This window comes from Pongo abelii, chromosome 6 (genome assembly GCF_028885655.2).
Source record: "Pongo abelii isolate AG06213 chromosome 6, NHGRI_mPonAbe1-v2.0_pri, whole genome shotgun sequence".
NCBI classification, from domain to species: domain Eukaryota; kingdom Metazoa; phylum Chordata; class Mammalia; order Primates; family Hominidae; genus Pongo; species Pongo abelii.
In genome coordinates this window covers 84,968,483-84,988,691 of record NC_071991.2, presented here as the reverse complement: position 1 = coordinate 84,988,691, position 20,209 = coordinate 84,968,483, and the positions used below count along the sequence as shown (strand labels likewise).

Here is a 20,209-nt window from a genome sequence, read left to right as displayed (position 1 = left end):
AAGACAAAAATATTTAACTCACTAGGTTTACTTGATAATCAAATGAATTCAAAGAATGTATATGGAAATGCTCTGCAAACTTTAAAAAGCAAACACTGTTTATCTTTTCAGCAGGGTATTTTTATTAATAGTCAAATTGTCACCTTGAAGTATAAATATATCTCTAAGAAGTGATATTCATTTCATTTTTGTATTCAAATTATAGCATCTGCATTAATCGATTAAGAAATAGCCGTCAGTAATGTTAACAGGAGTAACAGGTAGGATGTCTGAAATCATGACTTTTCCCTAGGATTATCCAGGATTCATTTATTCACCCATCCAGATCTCCATCCAGACCCTATGACCATTAATTAATTAACTTAGCAAATATATTTTTTGAATACTTTTTGTTTGTTTTAGAGCAATTCTCGGCAGAAGTTCTTAAGAGGATTCAAAGATAGACTTCAAGTGATCTCTGAACCTCCTGATCTTGTATGGAGGGGAATGTGTGGGTGACTTTAGCTATCAGATTCTCACAGGACTCTGCAAAACCCCTTCTTTAAAAAAAAGGTTAAGAGGCACTGCTTAGGAATGTGTGGAATAAAAGAATATAAAAAGTTTATAAAATAATTTGGGATTGTCCATGTAGAAAACTGCAAATTAAACTGACAGCAGACTCCATATTAGCAATGACAGATGCCACGAGATGACAAAATATTATCTTCAAAATGCTTAGGGAAAATAGGTATTGACTAAGAATAATATACCACACTAGATTACTCTTCGAAGGTGGGGTGAAATAAAGAGGCATTTTTAGAGAAACAAAGGTTGAGAGAATTTATCAACTTGAGGACCTCACCAAAGAACTCATAATATATATACTTCTGGAAAAAGGAAATTTAATCCCAAAATACAAAGTGGGGTGCAAGAAGGAATAATGATGAACAAAGAAATTTGTAAACATGTTTGTAACTCTAAGAAGCACCATTTGTTTGTTTTAAAGAGGTTCAGTTAAGGGCTTATGTAAATAGCAAGTAACTGAAATGCTAGATGACAACAACAGGAACAAAGGGATTAAGAGAGACTAAAATTACAAAGTCCAAGTTCATTTAATTATTTAGGAGGAAGATAGACTTAGGTTTACTTTAGACTTTAAGCAAGTATACTTTCCAAAATTTAAGAGTAACTCTCAAAGAATAGGGGGAAATGTAAGATTTCTTTTACATGAGAAAAAAAGATTAAAGAACACTAGATTGTTTTACTTCTTCACAGCAAAAGAAAATATCAACAGAGTAAACAGACAACCTACAGAATGGGAGCAAATATTTGCTAACTATGCAGCTGATGAAGATCTAATATCCAGCATCTATAAGGAACTTAAATTTACAAGAAAAAAACACACAACCCCATTAAAAAGTGGGCAAAGAACATGAACAGACACTTTTCAAAAAAAGACATACATGTGGCCAACAAGAAGAAATGAAACGAAATATGAAGAAAAAAGCTTAATATCATTGATCATTAGAGAAATGCACATCGAAACCATAATGAGATACCATCTTACACCAGTCAGAATGGCTATTATTAAAAGTCAAAAAATAACAGATGCTGTCAAGGTTGTGGAGAAAAAAGAACACTTATATGCTGTTGTTGGAAGTGTAAATTAGTTCAACCATTGTGGAAAGCAGTATGGTGAATCCTAAAAGAGCTAAACACAGAACTACCATTCGACCCAGCAATCCCATCGCTAAGCAAAATCCCAAAGGAATATAATTGTTCTATCATAAAGACACATGCACGCAAATGTTCACTGCAGCACTATTCACAATAGCAAAGACATGGAATCAACCTAAGTGTCCATTAATGGCAGATTGGATAAAGAAAATGTGGCACATATATACTATGGAATATTGTGCAGTCATAAAAGAGAATAAGATCATGTCCTTTGCAGGAACATGGATGGAGCTGGAGGTCATTATCCTTAGCAAACCAACGCAGAAACAGAAAACCAAACACTGCATGTTCTCATTTATAAGTGGAGCTGAATGATGAGAACACATGGACACATTAGCGGGAGCAACACACACTGAGGCCTGTTGGGGGCAGGGTGGGGGGAAGGAGAGGATCAGAAAAAATAACTATTGGGTACTAGGCTTAGTACCAGGATGATGAAATAATCTGTACAAAAAACCCTGGTGACATGAGTGGGCCTATATAACAAACCTGCACATGTGCCCCTGAACCTAAAATAAAAGTTTTTAAAAAAGAAAGAACACTAGATTGCTCTAATAAGGAGCAGGAAAGAGAAAAAATAAGCTAAGAAAAGGCATAATAAACAGAAAAAATATATAGTAGAAAAAGTATAGATATATCAGTAATCTCAGTAAATGTAAACAGATTAAACTGTGTTCAAAAATGGAGAGCCTCAGATTATTTTTAGAAAATAAAATTCATCTATGTGCAGTTTTTAAGAGGAATACCTAAAACATGATAATGCTTAATGGTTGAAAGATATGGAAAAAGACAAAATAGATGAAGACTGACATTGCAAGGAAAGCAATATTAAGGCATAAAAGCTTAATTTGGAATAAAGAATGTCATGATTCAATGACTAAAGATTAATTCACAGGGAATCAATAGCAATGCTGAGTCTATGTTCCTAACAAAATAGACTCCTAGCTTATCAAATACATTGGACAAATCTACCTTAATAGAAGATATTTTTGAATGCCTCTTTCAGAACCTGATCAAATATTGATAAGGGTATAGAAATTTTAAACACCATAATTAACATAATTAACAAGCCAGATTAAAGGAGACCTATATGGAAATATGTATTCCTGAAACAGAGAATTTACATTACTTTCCAGCACACATAGAAAACACTGACCACATATCAGACCACAAAAGAAGTCCCAAGAAATTCTAAAGAATCAATAACACAACCACATTGTCTTTCTACAATGCAATAATACTAGACATCACAGACAAACTACTGAAAACCAGTGACAAAGAAAAAAGAATCAACACAGACAGAGAAAAAAGACATATTAAATACAGGGACAATAATTAGAATAAAAAGCAATGAAAGCCAGGAGACAATGGAATGACAGCTTTTAAAAGCTCATCATCTAGACCAGATGCGGTGGCTCACGCCTGTAATCCCAGCACTTTGGAAGGCCAAGGTGGGTGGATCACTTGAGGTCAGGAGTTTGAGACCAGCCTGGTTAACATGGTGAAACCCTGTCTCTACTAAAAATACAAAAAAATTATCCAGGCGTGGTGGCATGTGCCTGTAGTCCCAGCTACTCAGGAGGCTGAGGCAAGGGAATGTCTTGAACCCGGGAGACAGAGGCTGTAGTGAGCCGAGATTGTGCCACTGCACTCCAGACTAGGCAACAGAGTAAGACTCTGTCTCAAAAAACAAACAAACAAACAAAAATCTCATCATTTAGAATGTTATACCCAGTGAAATATTCGTAAATATTAAAGCAAAATAAAGACATTCTCAAGCAGATAAAAGCTGAGAAGATTTGCACCAGGAGAACTGACTATAAAAAAATGCTAAAGATTTTACATTTTAAAAAGGTTTAAATCTAAAAATGCTAAAAGTTCTTCAAAGGGGAAATGATATCAACTGGAAATTCAGATTTATGGGAAAGGAGGAGGAGCACTGGAAATGGTAAATATGTAGGTAATTATAAAATACTATTTTTTCTAAGTTTGTTAGTTAAAACAAAAGATATGTTATGGAGGGTTATAACATAAGTAGTAGTAAAATATGTGACAACAATAGCACAAAAAAAGGGCCAAGGTATAAATAGAATTGTACTGTGTTGCAAGGTACTTACATTATCCATGAAGTAGTGCAATATTAATTCAACATAGACTGTGATAGGCTAATATTAATTCCTAGGAAAAGATATAAATAGGTATAGATAAGAAGCCAACAAAGAAAAGAGAATGAATACTAAAAATTATTTGATACACACATACACACAAACACACACACACACACACACACAAGACAAAGGAACAAAGAGGACCAATAAAAAACAGACAGAAAGATGATAGACTTAAACCCAGTCATATTGATAATTAGATGAAATGTGAATGAATTAACTATTCCAATTAATAGGCAGAGATTGTCAGACTGGAAAAAAAAGCAATAACAACAACTAAAACCCAACTATATGCTATTTACAGGAGAGATACTTTAAGTATAAAGACAGAAGTTGAAACTTAAAGGCTTGAAAAATACGTACCATGCATGCACTAAATATAAGAAAGCCAGTAAAACCAAATTAATATCAGACAAAATTGACTTCAAGACAAAGAGTATTACGAGAGATAAGGAAGTCCAATTCATAATGATAGAAAGAACCAATTCATCCACAGACCTAACAATCTTAGATATGCATGCATTTGCTATTTACAGTGTATATAATACACTTTAATACACTTTTGAGTTAATTGGCAAAGTTGTTCCCTGCTTTTTTTTGTGGAAGAGCTCCTATCCTTCCTGCTGCTGTTATATACTCAGGAATGCTGTGATGATGGAGATGGTTTAAATGATGTTTATAAGGTATTTAATTGTATATGCAATGTAGCTAAATGGTATGTTTCTTCCTGCCATGAGTCTATATTTGGATTTCAGGTGATAATTGTTTGTTTCTTTTTAAATTTGAAAATTAAAATGTTACTGTTTTTATGACTGTAATCCCTAGTTCATGGACCGTATTTAGAGATCTCCTTTGCAGGTTTCTCTAGCCAAGAGTTGTTGTCAGAGGCGTGTGAACCAGAGCAACTTTATCTTAAATAGGAGCTGGGTAAAATGAGGCTGAAACCTACTGGGCTGCATTCCCAGACGGTTAAGGCATTCTAAGTCATAGGATGAGATAGGAGGTCAGCAAAAAATACAGGTCATAAAGACCTTGCCAATAAAACAGGTTGCAGTAAAGGTGCCGGTCAAAACCCACCAAAACCAAAATGGCGACGAGAGTGACCTCTGGTTGTCCTCACTGCTACATTCCCACCAACGCCATGACAGTTTACAAATGCCATGGCAACGTCAGGAAGTTACCCTATATGGTCTGAAGAGGGGAGGCATGAATAATCCACTCCTTGTTTAGCATATCATCAAGAAGTAACCATAAAAATGGGCAACCAGCAGCCCTCAGGACTGCTCTATGGAGTAGCCATTCTTTTATTTGTTTACTTTCTTAATAAACTTGCCCTGAATTCTTTCTTGCACGAGATCCAAGAACCCTCTCTTGGGTCTGGATCAGGACCCCTTTCCTGTAACATTGTGACTTTAAAAAAAGGCTGGGTCAACAACCCAGTACAGTCTATGTCGTGGCCATAATGTACCCTGTGGTGGGGCTATCACTTTGATGTTTCTTTCTACACATTAGACTACAGTTGGTCCATGCGTTGCTGAAATCCTGACATTAAAGCAAAGAAAGCAATTAGTAAGCAATTTTGATGCTCTACCATGGTAACAATCACACCTGAAAACACATTGAGTCATCCATTATTAAACATTTCCCAAAGTTCATGCTATGAAGTTTAATTTGCCATGGAGTTGTTTGGAACAAAGAATTAAATGCAAACTATAGAAAGACTGTCATATTTACCCAACAAAATGAATTAAAGGAGACCTTTAGGAAAGGAAAAGGAGAATTAGAGATTCTTTGAATTCAAAAGAATCCCTGTCAGTCATCTCAACCAGCAATTTCCAAATTTAATGAATACACAACTCATCTGCAAAGGTTTTTAAAGTGCAGATACCTGGGTCCCATTCCCAGAGATTAAAATTAATGGTTCATGTTATGACCCAGGAATCTAAATTTTAAACAACCTCTCTAAGATTATGTTGCAAATAGACCTCAGACTACACTTTTAGAAACAGTAATCTAGTTTCAACATATCATACATGACAGGTGGCTTCCAGAAAGTTTGTCCTCATTCTGAGCCAAGTCTGTCTTTGCCTTCTGTATGTTCAGGCTCTTCCTTCAGAAGCTACACAGAATGGCTCAAATATCTCTCGTATTATAACAGCCCTTCATATTATTTGAGATAGTAATCTGGCCTCCTTAACAAACCCCTCCTTTTCTCCCCAGGCTAAATACTCCCAGTTACTTTGACATTTTCTCAAATAGTATGATATTTATAAACATCACTCACCGTTTGCTGTGTGTGTCTAAAAATGCAATATGAGAGCTGAAAAACATATTTCAATTTATCTTCACCATCAAAAAATACAGTGAGGGCCATTCCCTCTCCTTGTTCGCCTTTATGCTTTTAAACAGGTAGTGTATATCCTCTAACTTTGTCTTTTCTTTAAAGATGTTTTGGCTATTCTAGGCCCTTCACATTTCCATAAAAATGTATGAGCAATTTCAAGTTGTCCAAAAGAGTCTGCTTGGATTTCGGTTGTATTGCCGTGAATCTGTACATCAATTTAGATAAAATTAGTATTTCAATAATATTTATTCCTATAGTTCATGAAAAGAGTATATCTCTCAATTTATTTGGATCTTCCTTAATATTTTTCTGCCATGTTCCATGGGGTTTATCCCCCAGTGGTTCATGTCTTGATGTTGTTGCAAATTTTAAAAGGAAAGTTTAATTGTTCGTTGCCAGTATTTTGAAATATAATTAATTTTTATATGTTGTATCTTTTAACTATGCTAAACTCGCTTATGGTTCTATTAGCTTTTTAGCAGATTCCATAGGATTTTCTATTTAGATTATAATGTCATCTGCAAATAAAGACGGTGTTACTTCTTTTCCAATATGGATGCCATTTATTGTTTTCTTGTCTTATTTCACTGACAAGAACTTTTGATACAATGCTGAATAGAGTAGGGAGAGTGGACATCCATGCCACGTTTTCCTAGTCTTAGAGGGAAAACATTCAGACTTTCACCATTAGGTGTGACGTTAGTGTTAGTTGTAGTTTTTTGTAGATCCACTTTATAAAGTTGAAAAAGTTCCCATCGATTCCTTCTTGGCTGAGAGAATTGCTTGTTTTTCTTTTTATTTATTTGTTTTTAAAATTGGGAACAGAGTAGGGATTGGCACACTTTTTCTATAAACGGACAAACAGTACACATTTTTGGCTTTCTGGGACATACATTATCTCTGCCATTTCCTCCTCCTCCTCTTCTTCTTCTCCTCCTCCTCCTTCTTCTTCCTCTCCTTTTTCTTCTTTCTTCTTCTTCCTCCTCCTCCTCCTTCTTTTTCTTTTTTCTTTTTCATACAACTGTTTAAAAATATAGAAAGACATTCTTAGCTTGTGGGCCACAGAACTGTAGTTTGCTAACTCCTGACCTAGATGTTTGTTATACCTACAATTTCACAGTTAACACTAAGGACAGTAGTATCAAATTGCTAAGCCTCCACCTCCTCAGTTTTGGGATACCAAAGGAATAGAATGAACTGACAACCTAATTTTAGTCCTTAAATATATTACTTTTTGTTATTCACATGAAATGATCATAATCTTATCTATATTGACTCGTTAACATTGACAGATAAGACTAATGGAAGAGGATATAGGCATTATAAACAGTAATTGATAATTAGAATGCCTTTTGCTCATCTACAAAATTTCTAGTCATTAGAGTAACACATTCTATCTCCTGTTAGTCTGGATGGACCAGCCAGGAACACTCTCAGTTCTTTCAGTTCCTTTACCCCCTGCAAATCTGGGTGTTAAAACACTCATCTGTACTCACAAACCAACTAAAGGAGACTTGCTTTTCTACATCAATTTACTTGCATAATTAGAATAGAAAAATCCAAAAGAACAAAATACTTACATTTTTTAAGTATTTTGAAAATACTGAAAACGTCTTTACCAGAACAGGGAAGTTTTGAAAATAGTTTCCACCATCACTTGCTTGTTTGTTTGTTTGTTTTGTGCTTTTGTTCCTTTTGGTATGCAGCCCTGTGAATTTCAAAACATGTAGATATATGTAATTACCACCATAAAAAGCACACATGTGTCACACCCCAAAATCTCCTCCATGCTGTCATTCTACAGTCACAACTTCCCCCTCCTCCAACCCCTGGCAACCACTGATCTGTTCTCCATTACTATAGTTTTGTCTTTTCAAGAATGTCATGTAAATGGGATTATAGAATAAATAACCTTTTGAGATGGCTTCTTTTACTCAGCATAGTGTCTTTGAGATTCACCCAACTTGTTGAACGTATCAACAGTCTATTCCTTCTTATTGCTGAGTAGTATTTCATTGTAGGAATGTACCACAATTTGTTTAACCATTCACCTGTTAAGCAACAGAACATTTAGATGGTTTTACTGGTAAAGCTACTACGAACTTTCATATTCAGCTTTTTGTGGGAACATAAGTTTTTATTTCTCTGGGATGAACATTCAGGAGTGGGAGAGCTGGATTGCTAGTAAGCACATGTTAACTTTATAGGAAACTGCCAAACCACTTTCCAAAGTAGTTATATCACTTTGCATTTATGCCAGCAATGTATGGGAATTTTAGTTGCTCTATATCCTGGTCAGCACTTGGTATTATTAGTATTTTTATCTTAGTTATTCTAGTAGGTATGTAGCAGTATTGAATCATGGTTTTAATTTGCATTTCCCTAATAGCTAATAATGTTGAATATCTTTTCATGTGCTTATTTGCCATACTTATATCCTCTTTGGTGAAGTGTCTGTTCAAGCCCTTTGCCCATTTGTAAATGTTGTTGTTGTCATCTTTTTATTGAGTTTTGAGAGTTCTTTATATATACCGATACAAGACCTTTGTAAGATATGTAATTTGCCATATTTCCTCTTAGTCTGTGGCTTATTTTTTCATTCTTTTGACCATGTCCTTAACAGAGCAAAAATTTTTAATTTTGATGAAGACTAATATATCCAGTTTTTATTTTATGGATGGTATTTTTGGTGTCATTTGGGCTCATCATCTAACCCCAGGTCATAAAGATTTTCTCTTATGTTTTCTTCTTACAGTTTTGTAGTTTCACGTTTTATATTTAGAGCTAGGCTCCCATTTTGAGTTAATCTTTGCATAAAGTGTGAAATTTAGGTCAAATTCATGTTTTTACATAAAAAGATAAATTGTTCCAAAACCATTGATTGAAAAGACTATTCTTTCTTCATTGAATGGTTTTTGTCAACTGCCTTTGTCAGAGATCAAATGGCCATGTTTGTATAAATCTATTTATGGACTCTATTTTGTTCTGATCCACTTGTTATCTCTTCACCAATTCCATTCCACTGTTTTGATTACTGTAACTTTATAGTAAGTCCTAAAAATTTTACTTATACTTAAAGAACTCCAACATTATTCTTTTTTTCAAAATTATTTTAGTTTTTCTAATTTCTTTTCTCCCATATAAATTTTAGCGCCAACTTGTTTATATCTACAGAAAAAAAATTGCTGGGATTTTGATTGGTATTGCTTAAAACCATAGCTCACTTTGGGAGAATTGGCATCTTTATTATGTTAAGTCTTCCAAACAATGAACACTGTATGTCTCTCCATTTATTTAGATCTTTGATTTCTTTCATTAGCATTTTGTAATTGAACATGTAGCAAATATAGCATGTTAGTTATGGTTATTATACAGTTACAGTTGCTAGATTTATAACCATTTTTAGAACTATTTTAAACGGTATATATTTTTAAATTTTAGTTTCCAATTTTCATTGCTTCTATATATAGAAATATATTGATACATGTATATTGATCTTTTACTCCCACTCTCTTTACAGAACCCATTAGCAAATACTGAATAGTTTCTCATGTTACTCACTCTCACCAGAGAAAGCAGAGTATTAGACCCCTGAGGCTAGGACATAGCATAGAAACAGGACAGGAAGGAAGAATGGTGCATGTGGAACAACCTAGGCTTTAGGTAAAATCAGACAGCTCTAGGACCCTAGCTTGTCTTCTCAAATGTGTGACTTGGGGCAATCCTTTTGTGTAGGACTGGCATACTGTAAGTTCTCAGCAAGCAGTAGCTTTCCTTGATGAAGAGAAGACGGAAAAGCCTAGAGCTGTCATTTTCAGATTTTTTTTTTTCCTTTTTAAGCATTGGAGCTTCTCGATTTTTTTTTTTTTTTTTTTTTTTTTTTTGAGACGGAGTTTCGCTCTTGTTGCTCAGGCTGGAGTGCAATGGCACAATCTCGGCTCACTGCAACCTCCGCCTCCTGGATTCAAGAGATTCTCTTGCCTCAGCCTCCTGAGTAGCTCGGATTACAGGCATACACCACCATGCCCAGATAATTTTGTATTTTTAGTAGAGACGGGGTTTCTCCATGTTGGTCAGCCTATATGTCAAACCCATAAAAATGGAACTGCTCTAGCAGAGTGGTAGTATCCTGGCTGTATTGGTGTGAGTCTACTTCCGGACCTTACCCTATCTCTTTAGCAATTCCCACTGTTCCCTAGAATATCAGGGAGCACTGTTTGAGAAAAAAATTGTTTGCAGTATTGATATAGGAAACCCTGTAAAGGTGGCCAGACTCCACAGGGTCAGAGCAGAGCAGTATGTGTAGCCTTGCTACTCAAAGTATAGTTCCTGAACCATCAGCATCACCTGCATCCCAGGCTCATCTCAGACATACTGAATGAGAATCTGCATTCCTGTTGTAATTGTCTAGCCGATCTGTGATCTGTGCACACCTTAGGGTTTCAGAAGCTCTGGTACAATGTGAGGAGTAGAGAGAAAGCACACGATAGAGTCATCACAAAATGTGAGGCATACCAAGAGAGTGCAACTAAATTTTGCCAAGGCTGCACTCCATTAATCATCTTTAGAAATTTAATAATTTGTATGCTATTATTAGCATTTCTCAGATGTCTTCAGGGAGTATGAGTTTATTAAAAGGAAAATACATTTTACTTATCTTTTCACTTTGACCCTTCAGACCCATTTTTGGATTTCTAAATTATCTTTTTATTATGTCAACAACATCTACCCTCATGAGGATTCATGGCTTGTAATTATTTTGGTTAAGAAAGACAAACTTTCCTGTCACAAACAGAAAATCCATAATAATCTGACTCTATAATGTGAGTTGTTAATGAAATATTGGCTATTTGAGTAAAATGCTACTACACAGCAATTATGAAACAAGAGAGAGAACACCCAGGCAAGAATCTGTACTTCTTTTCCCCAGAAGTGGCTCTGCAGCTTTTCATCTAACACTGGTGTTCTTTTTGTAAATGATTGATTTTTCCACATCTGAATACTGATAAATCTATAATCAAGCTCTGATGTTAATATTGTGCCAGGATGAAAAACAGAATAATAATGACACAGCAGGGTTACAACATTGAAAGAGAAATTGGGAATTCAGCATATTGAAAAGGGGATTTATTATCTATTTCTTTTGTGATCTGACCTGAAGTCCAGAAATTGCAGTATCCTTCCAGTCCCTTCATCTATAAAGTTTGGATGAGTTACGATTTTCAAACTATTCTATAGCTATGGAACCCTTTGTGCAAAGGAAATCGTACATGGCAGCTCTATGTGTGAAAGAAATGAAAAAGGGACAGCAAGCTGATGTGGTGAGCCAGGTTTGAAGCGCATGGGCAAGTTGCTCAGGTGTTGTTGAGCTCTGAAAATGGGGCAGTGCTTGGAAATCAGTGGATTGAAGACAGCTGGTATTTACCTAAATGATTTTACATTTATTCTTGATTTAAAAAAAAATACCAATTACAAAGATGAGGGGAATCTGTGTTAAAGCAAGTGGGCCTGGCTGTCACTAGGTTAACATCAAGTATATCAAATGCCATCGTTCTTTCTGAGCAAGACATTTGCCATTCTTCCTCTCCTTGCAGTTCTCACAGCCACCGTCCCACTGTCCTAGCTCAGGCAAATAACAACTTCTGCTGGAAAATTAGAACAGCTCCCCAGATCGCCTCCCCCTCCACCTCCAGTTCTTTGGAAGACAAAGCCAAGGTTCATACATACCAAACAGGTAGGACACCCTGCAGTTCGCTCATGGCTTTGTTATAAAGGCCCACTACCATGGAGAACAGCATTCAAAATCCCTTGCCTGCCATGAAGAGCTCTCCGCTATTTCGTCTCTAATCAGCTTTCTCTTTATCATTGCTCCCTTTGGCAAGCACTGTAATCTAGTCAATGGTAGCCATTCTCTCTTTCTAATCTGCAACCTACCCAGTGTCTTTCTCTCACTACTCCCTGTGTCTATTACATCTTATCTTTCCTCTATATTGTCTAAATAATACCCACCTTTCAAAGACTCAGTTAAAAATGCCACCTCCTCCCTGAAGTCCTTCCTGAGTTTCTCTCTCCTTTCAAAGTTCTCCCCATCCCTGCTCCTCAAACTAGTAATCGCTCTATTACTATATATATAGATCCCACTCTGAGCACGTATTCAGTTCCAGTTTGATTATAACTCTATACATCTAGCTCATTTTATATTATTATTGTTTCCATTGCCTCTCGTAGTGGCTCCTTAGAAGATGCATCATATCTTATTCAATTCTGGATATCTCATGTTGTGTAGCATATGCCAGATACTTAGCAGATATTTGGACAAAAATTATAGTCTGTGTTTTACAATATGATAATTGCCTCCTTGAGAAAATCTGTTAAAAAACAATTGTTTCAATAGGAAAAAAGGGTTATAGCTATTAAATTTAAGTCCATAACAAAATTATTTTTAACATGAATTTCAAGAATCAGGTTTTGAAATAACTCTACATATATGTTACTGTAAGCAGATATGTAATGAGTAAGCATAACTCTCTCAAACAACTTGTTGAAATGCATTCTTCTCTTGCTTTTAACTCATTCATCAGGAGCTTCTTGATCTCCTTTATTACCCTTGATTCTGAATTTGGGCTTTTGCTGAAAACACAGTTCCTAACTACTCACAGTGAACCAAATATAGGGAGGGGAACTGAAAGACCAGGATGGAAAAGAGAAGTCAGTTACCCAAAATAATTATGAGTTTCTTTGCTTTACACAGGAAATTTAAATTATGATATCATCATCCCCAACAGGAAGTATTGAGAAAGAGAGAAATTTATCCTCCCCCAACCCCATTTCCATTGGCATTCTGACCTCTCTTCCCTTGGGTATTGTTGGGGGCCTCTCTGTTTACTCATCTAATTCCCTCCTCCCAGTTGGAGAAAGAGTGGGCTGACTAGTCAAGGCTTATATAGTCCATGGGTTCTGGTTTTAGCTGTGAGCCATCTGGGTACCACAGCTCTTGAGCTCCTTTCCACTCCCAGGCCCACAGCTAATTGGGTAAATGGATTTGAAGCCTGTTTCTCAGATGGAGTCAACCTGTAAGGGAAATACTATGGCTTGGGTTCAGGAGTGTACTAGAAAGATTTCATGTTGGCCTCAGTTCCAAGCTGTGTTCTCTAATCCAGATGTTAGTAGACTCTGCATTTTAAGGGATGTGGGTATTTTCTCTACCCATAACAAAGTCTATACTTGTTCCCTTTGGCCTGTTATCTTTATAACTATTCTCTATCAGTCAGAACACGGAAGGGAGGAGAGGTGAATCTTAGGCCCTCCAGCCTCTGACACAAATACTCCCTTGCATTTGTGAAACATTTCATAATTTATAAAGCATGTTTACTTCTAGTAGCTCACTTGATTTTCACAACCCTGAGAACTACCTGAAGATCTTCCTAGCCTTGCCCATGACATTTTCAGTGGCAGAAGATCCAAGTCACTGACACCAGGAAAATGTTCTCTTTATCCATCCTGAAATCGGGCCTTGGCAGTGACTTGAAAATTCCTTCTCTCCTGTTTCCTGTGAGCTACGGCTGGGAATTTTCTTTAGCAACACCCTCAAGCAGAGCTTCCCTATACATTGGGGGACAAAGCCCCCACATAAATAGAGTAAGATGCCCACAAAATGCATGTGAGATGAAGTGACAGGAAAAAGAAGTGTAACTTGTAGGTGATTAGCTTGGAAATCCAGCAGCTAGGGCAGAAATGCTGGAAAAGAAAGAGGATTTGAAAAAGCAAGTCCTCGTTCCCTGGTTCCTCTGACTTCCTGGTGATCAGGAGAATCTAATTTTAAAATCTGTAATAAAGTATAGTATACACTGGTAGTAAGGAAGAGTTGAGGCTTTTGGAGAAGTGGAACTCTGTTTGAAGAAGCTGATGATACCTACTGATACGGACACTGGAAAGCAGTTAAATATTAATGAACCTTAACCCATGTATGCCTAGTGTTCCATTATTGGAATGCTAAGCTTGTGGGAGTTATTTATATCCTACTGCTCAAGGTCATTGCCAAGGTCTGATTTTTCACACAAAAAAATTTGCAACCCCCGGCATAAATGGGTTAATTCAAATAGGAATAAAACTATCTCCTATTTTCTTACTCCTCTCCCAAGCTAATGCATACTGCTGAGGCTACCCAAGACAGATAGATATAAAGGCAGCTTGAGCCAGTTTCCCATTTATTTTCTAAAGGCAAGGAGGCCCTTCTGAAATTGTTGCTTGGCAACCTTGAATTCAAATCTTCACCACTGGAGGCCACTCATGTAATCCGTAGACAAGACTCCAAAGTCTTGACTCACATGATCAGTAGGTATCATCATCTTCTTCAAATAGTCTTCCAGTTCTCCAGGTGCCTCAACTCTTCCTTACTACCAGAGTATACTACAGTTTATTACAGATTTTAAAGCACATCAGTGAACACATGCCTTTTAAAGCTGGGCTCTTGAGCTCTGACTGCTGTCCTTCTGGTGGGCTCTACTTCGCATGTTTTCCCTCTGTCTTTCCAGGCTAGCATTTACCTGCATGGTTTTCTTGCATTGCTCCCATGTGGATTTCTCATACAACATCTTAAGGAAGAAGAAAAGAGAATGAACACTTATTGAGCATATATAATTTTTCGGGTAGGATGCCAAGTAATTTACAAAAGTTATCACATTTATCCTTACCACCTACAGTAAGTCAAGGAAGTCAAGGCATTACACGGCATCTCACATTTATAAAATGGTCTTTCTTTATAATTCATATAAATTATTACTTCATTTCATCTTCACAGTTGTTCTGTTGTGAGAAGGGCATGATTCACATTTCAGATCATGTGAAAAAACTGAGATCCAAAGAGGCTGATCAATACAAAGAGAGTTTTGAAAGAGCTAACACTTGCGCCCAGATTAGTATCCATTCTAGGAAGCTCTGAAAGGCCTACTTCCATGTAAGACTCACTCTGAAGGCATGCGAAGAATGTAGGCTTCAGAATCATCCAGATGTGGCAATTCAAGTCCTGGCTCTGCCATGTCCTAGCTCTGTGGCCTTGGTCAAGTCTTTTAACCTCATACTACTCTGGTTACTTTATCTTAACTGGTTACTTAAATAATGCCTATCTCATAAAATTGCTGCATGATTTAAATGAGATACATTTTCCCATGTGCCTGGAGCTTAATCGTTTTTAAAAAACAAATGCTCATTTCCTTTTCTATTCATCTTCTAGAGTAGGTAATCATAAATGGAGGCATAGATAGGTGAAAGGTCCTGGATCAGAATCTGGGATTATATAGTCAGCAATGTGAGTACATGTTTATCAAAAGGGGGAATACCCATTAAAAGTTGCAAGATGCTCTTCCAGGATGTATGAATCTCAAAATGTGTAACTAACCATTATATTGAGCATTTTCCTCATGTGAGGCACCATGTTGGGTGCTGAAGGGGATATAAAAACATGGTCCTACCTTCAGAGAGTGATCTTTGGTCTGCCATGAATGTCTATTCTTTTTCCAAAGACAACTGTAGAAGGAAGTACAGATTCTTAGATTCTAGGCTACTCTCATGTCTCTAAGCAAGTATTCCATTCTTGTGTGGTTTCTCAAGGAGTTTTACTGCAACAACAGGGTCAAAGCAATAAAAGATAAAGTTTAAAAGTTAAAAGAGACCTTTATAATCTTCCATTAATAGTACCCCTGGCAATCTCTCAGAAGCAGGGTTTGCTGGGTCTCTCTCAGCTCTTGTCTTCTAGTCTAGAGGTCAGCCAGGCCTGCTTGTTCTAACATAGTTTTTTAAATTAGTGGGTCATGAAGTCAATTTAGTAGGTCTTGGCCAGCATTTTTTAAATAAAAAAGACCAGAACAAATTGGAAAAAAAATCAAAATGCCTTGTATTTTATCCTCAGTAAATGTGATTTTTTTTTCCATGAAACAGCCTGTATAGGATACTTTTTACTGCAGGCAACCAAAAATGTTTGAAAAACATGTTCTAAAAAACAAAGTCTTATAAATTATAACTGCCAGGAGTGTTTGTGGAATAAGTGGCAGGTTTCAGTCTTTAGGTTTAAATCTAGCACTTTGGAAGCTGTTTCATTCTAGGCATTGCTAGTAAAATTTATGTAGCTGACATTAGATAAATGGTCTTCCTTTCTGTTGGCTTAATGAACCAATCAGGTAGATTTCCCCCTGATGTCATATTCATCTCTACCACCACCACAACCACCACGGTCTCCTCCTACTTCCACAGGAGAATCTCTCTGGCAGGGCCCCTTGATCTAGTCCCTTACAGGCTGATGGATCCTTGCTCTTATTCTCTGCATCTCCTGCAAATGGATACATGATCAGTCCATCACCAGAAATAACTTAATCTAACTCATAACTGCTCAGAAATCCATATAGAGTTCAAAAGATAGGGCAGATTTTGTTGCCATTCTCATTCTCCACAAGCCACCTTCTGCTGTGTTTCTATGTTTCTGCCTTGTATGGATGCCTGGGAACACCTTCTTTCCTGGGATTCCCTCCTCTTCTTGGACAATTCAGTTTCATTTTGCCACTATGCCTTATACTGTAACCAGCCAACCCCACAAGCTGTCACCATTCAGATCCAAATCAACAGTTTTTTTGTTTTTTTTTTCACTTGGATCTTCTCATGCTTCAGAGTGGAATTGTCTTAAAACTAAGACCTTTCTCTGGCTGATCCTGCTCACTCCTCTAGACATAACTCTAATACATTGTTATTTTTAAAAGGGACAAAAGACATGAAGTAGACAGAGCACACTTGTCTTATCTCATTAGACTAGGGATGTGTTCTCTGCATCACAGGAGGTCCCCACATTGGAAAGTCTGTGAGCTGACATTGAAATTTCAAAAGAACCCATGCTTTTATCCTACTGAATAATGTTTGAACCAAAAGATTCTTAAAACATAGATACATATTAATTCCCTCCCAGTGTCCTATAGTTCTATAGTTGCTCAGATAAGGAACTGTTGGTGATGACTAGAATGACAACAGAAGGCTTTGTGGAGTAGATTAGAACTGAACCTGAATAGGTGGGCAGAAGCAATGTAAATAGGACTTTGTATGCAATTAGGACAAATAAAGAAAGCAGAAAGGAATCAGGAAGCCCTGCATGAATGAATGGACCAGCCTGGTGGGATGGAGAGATGGATTGGAACTCGGTAGTGAGGTAGCACAGAAATGCAGAGTAAGACCACATCCTCAAGGAAATACTTAAGTGCCAGGAAAAGAAGGGAAGCCCTGGTTTTTTAGCAAATGAAAGTCTTGATTTTGAGCCAAGCTTTCTGAGCAAACCAAGGCAAATGAAGCCTTGGTTTTTGAGCCTTGGATTTAGAGAGATTAACATTCTAGTTTGAGGAGCAGGATTTGGTACAAAGAGACATCCAGCAAAGACAGACCATAGGAAGAGCCACTACAGTAATCCAGAGTTGAGGTAAACCAGGGCACCAACCAGAGTGATGCAGTGGGAACTGAAAGGGAAAAATAAATATGAAGGCTTTTACGAGACAGCGCACCATCAACTAGGGGCAATCTGATCAGCCACATTGTATTTATGTGCTCTGTCTTGAACCAGTTAATATGCCCTTCAGATGTATCTTTCCTGAATATGCAAATTCTCATTAAGATACATGCCATATGCCTGCTTTGAAGCTAAGTCAGACCCCACCTAACGCTGGCCTTTACCTCTTTTTTCTCATTGGGTAATCAGCTCACTGAAGCAGATGTTACTTCCCGACTCCAGAGATGCCAACAGCCTCAGAAAGAAATGGATTATAGAACTGGGGTCTGCACACAGCATGATCCAAATATGGAAATCAAACTGAGGCCTTCTTAGGCTCTGTGCTTGGCAATAAGAATGAAAAAGGGCTTAATGTTGGGCCTCAAAAGACACTGTGGTTACCAGGGCTTAGTGGGCACATTTACTTGCCCACAGAAGGTCTTGCCAATTAACACTAATGGTGTGCTTTCAATTTACCTTCACGGATTAATTTGACAAATATTTATTGGCTGCGTACCAGGCATCAAACAAGGCAGTGGGGATAAAAAGATGCAAAGGGCACAGTTCTTGCCTTTGATAGAGTTTCCTGCTGAGTAGGGGAAGACAGACCTATAAACAAGTAAATAATATTACACTGGAGTGCTCTGCCCTCTGCTTGTCCTCTGAGCACCCAAAATTGTAATAATCTGATGCTGTAGAGAGAGAGAGTTTGGGATTAAGGTCTTCACGCTGCATACTTTTCAATAATCACTTAGAAGGTCAAGAAGCCACATATAAATAAATACCTTACACTAAATCTTTTTTTGAATAGAAGCAAAAATGAAAACTGGCCAGGTGCAGTGGTTCATGCCTTTGCATGAACCCAGCACTTTGGGAGGCTGAGGCAGGTGGATCACCTGAGGTCAGGAGGTTGAGACCAGCCTGGCCAACATGGTGAAACCCCATCTTTACTAAAAATACAAAAATTAGCCAGCCGTGGTGGTGTGCACCTGTAGTCCCAGCTACTCGGGAGGCTGAGGTAGGCGAATCCATTGAACCCAGGGGGCAGAGGTTGCAGTGAGCCGAGATCGAGCCACTGCACTCCAGCATGGGCAACAGAGCAAGACTGTCTCAGAAAAAAAAAAGAGAAAGAAAGAAAGAAAATAAAGAAAGAAAACGTGAAATCAGCAAGTCCTCACTAAAATCTGGAATGTTCCCCCAGCATGATTTTGCCTTGGGTCTTTATTTAACTGGTGTGGTTACACTGTCTAATGTTCCTTATTTTTCAGAAGCATTGAACTTCATGATGTGGAGGCCCCTATTCTCAGACCCTAGAGTGAGTCAGACTGCCCATGCTTAGTGGTGGAGAACTCCAACAGTCAGCAATAGGTATAGTGGGAACTGGAAACAAGATAGCCTGAACTGTTAGTGGAATCCTTATGCAGGAGTTGTGAAAGTATAGTCTAGTGGGGTTTTGGCTGGGAAGTTTAGAAGAAATGAATAGCTTGTTTGTGAACATTTAATCTGCTCTGTGAATTATAATCATTTCTTTACAGTCAGAATCCTGTCCCTTAATAGGTATTTCTTCCCAGGGACCACAACAGAAGCACATCTTAGGAAAAGGTCAACCCAGGATCACCAAGTAAAGCACAGATTTTGTTGTTAGTCATTTAATTTATGCTCATCTGTAACGAACTGTTTGTCTTTGCTAAGAATTAAAGCCATATATCATTACGAGTCTTTGCTTTTGTTTTACAGTTTTTTTATTTTTTCAGTTAAAATGAGGTGGTTTCCAGTGGTGAAGGATATGCAAGGTTGAGATTGGAGAGGGCTAACAAAATGGATGTGGGCTGGAAGTAAATGCTGTAATTATATTGGCTTTAAGGATTATTTTAAACCTTAGGAGGAAAGGAATGTATTGAGAAATTTTTTGTTTGTTTGTTTGTTTGTTTTAATAGAAACTGTGGATAGCATGTTTCTAAATAGTTTCAAGCTAGTTTCCTTGAAAAGTATACTGCCTCCTTTCCTTCCTCATATCCTTGTTAGGTTTTGCTTAATAATAATGTGAGGGGCCAAAAAAGCTTTTAAAGCTGATTTCCTTCACTTTGTAATTCCTTGCCAAGAACTAGAGTTCTGATTGTCCATGCCCTCTTCAGTCTCCTGGCTATTTATGAAAATATAAAATAAAACAAAGTGCACATGCCCCCTCCCCCCAACACGCATACACACACACACACACACACACACAGAGCATGCGAGAGCCTAGTGCAAGAGAGCACCACAGAAAAATATGTTCACATTAATTTAATTGCACTAAAACTGGAAGTATTCAGAGGAATAATAAATCCTATTAGATTATTTTCTTGTCCTCAAAGAGAGGTGCCTGCCAATCAACAGCCCTTTACAGAGAGTTAAGTCATACCTCGCAATTGGGCCTGCTAGAGACAGGATCTGGATCTCAAGCACCAGCCAAAATCTGTCCAT

General features: G+C 37.3%; 1 long non-coding RNA gene across 1 annotated transcript; it reads right to left on the bottom strand.

The window, feature by feature from the left end:
• Positions 1–6,967: 6,967 nt before the first annotated feature.
• On the bottom strand, positions 6,968–8,279 carry LOC129060418 (uncharacterized). Its single transcript, XR_008527120.1, has 3 exons — positions 8,141–8,279; positions 7,809–7,936; positions 6,968–7,249 (listed from the first exon to the last, which is right to left on the bottom strand). It is a non-coding gene; the product is annotated as an uncharacterized LOC129060418 (long non-coding RNA).
• Between the last annotated feature and the right edge of the window lie 11,930 nt (positions 8,280–20,209).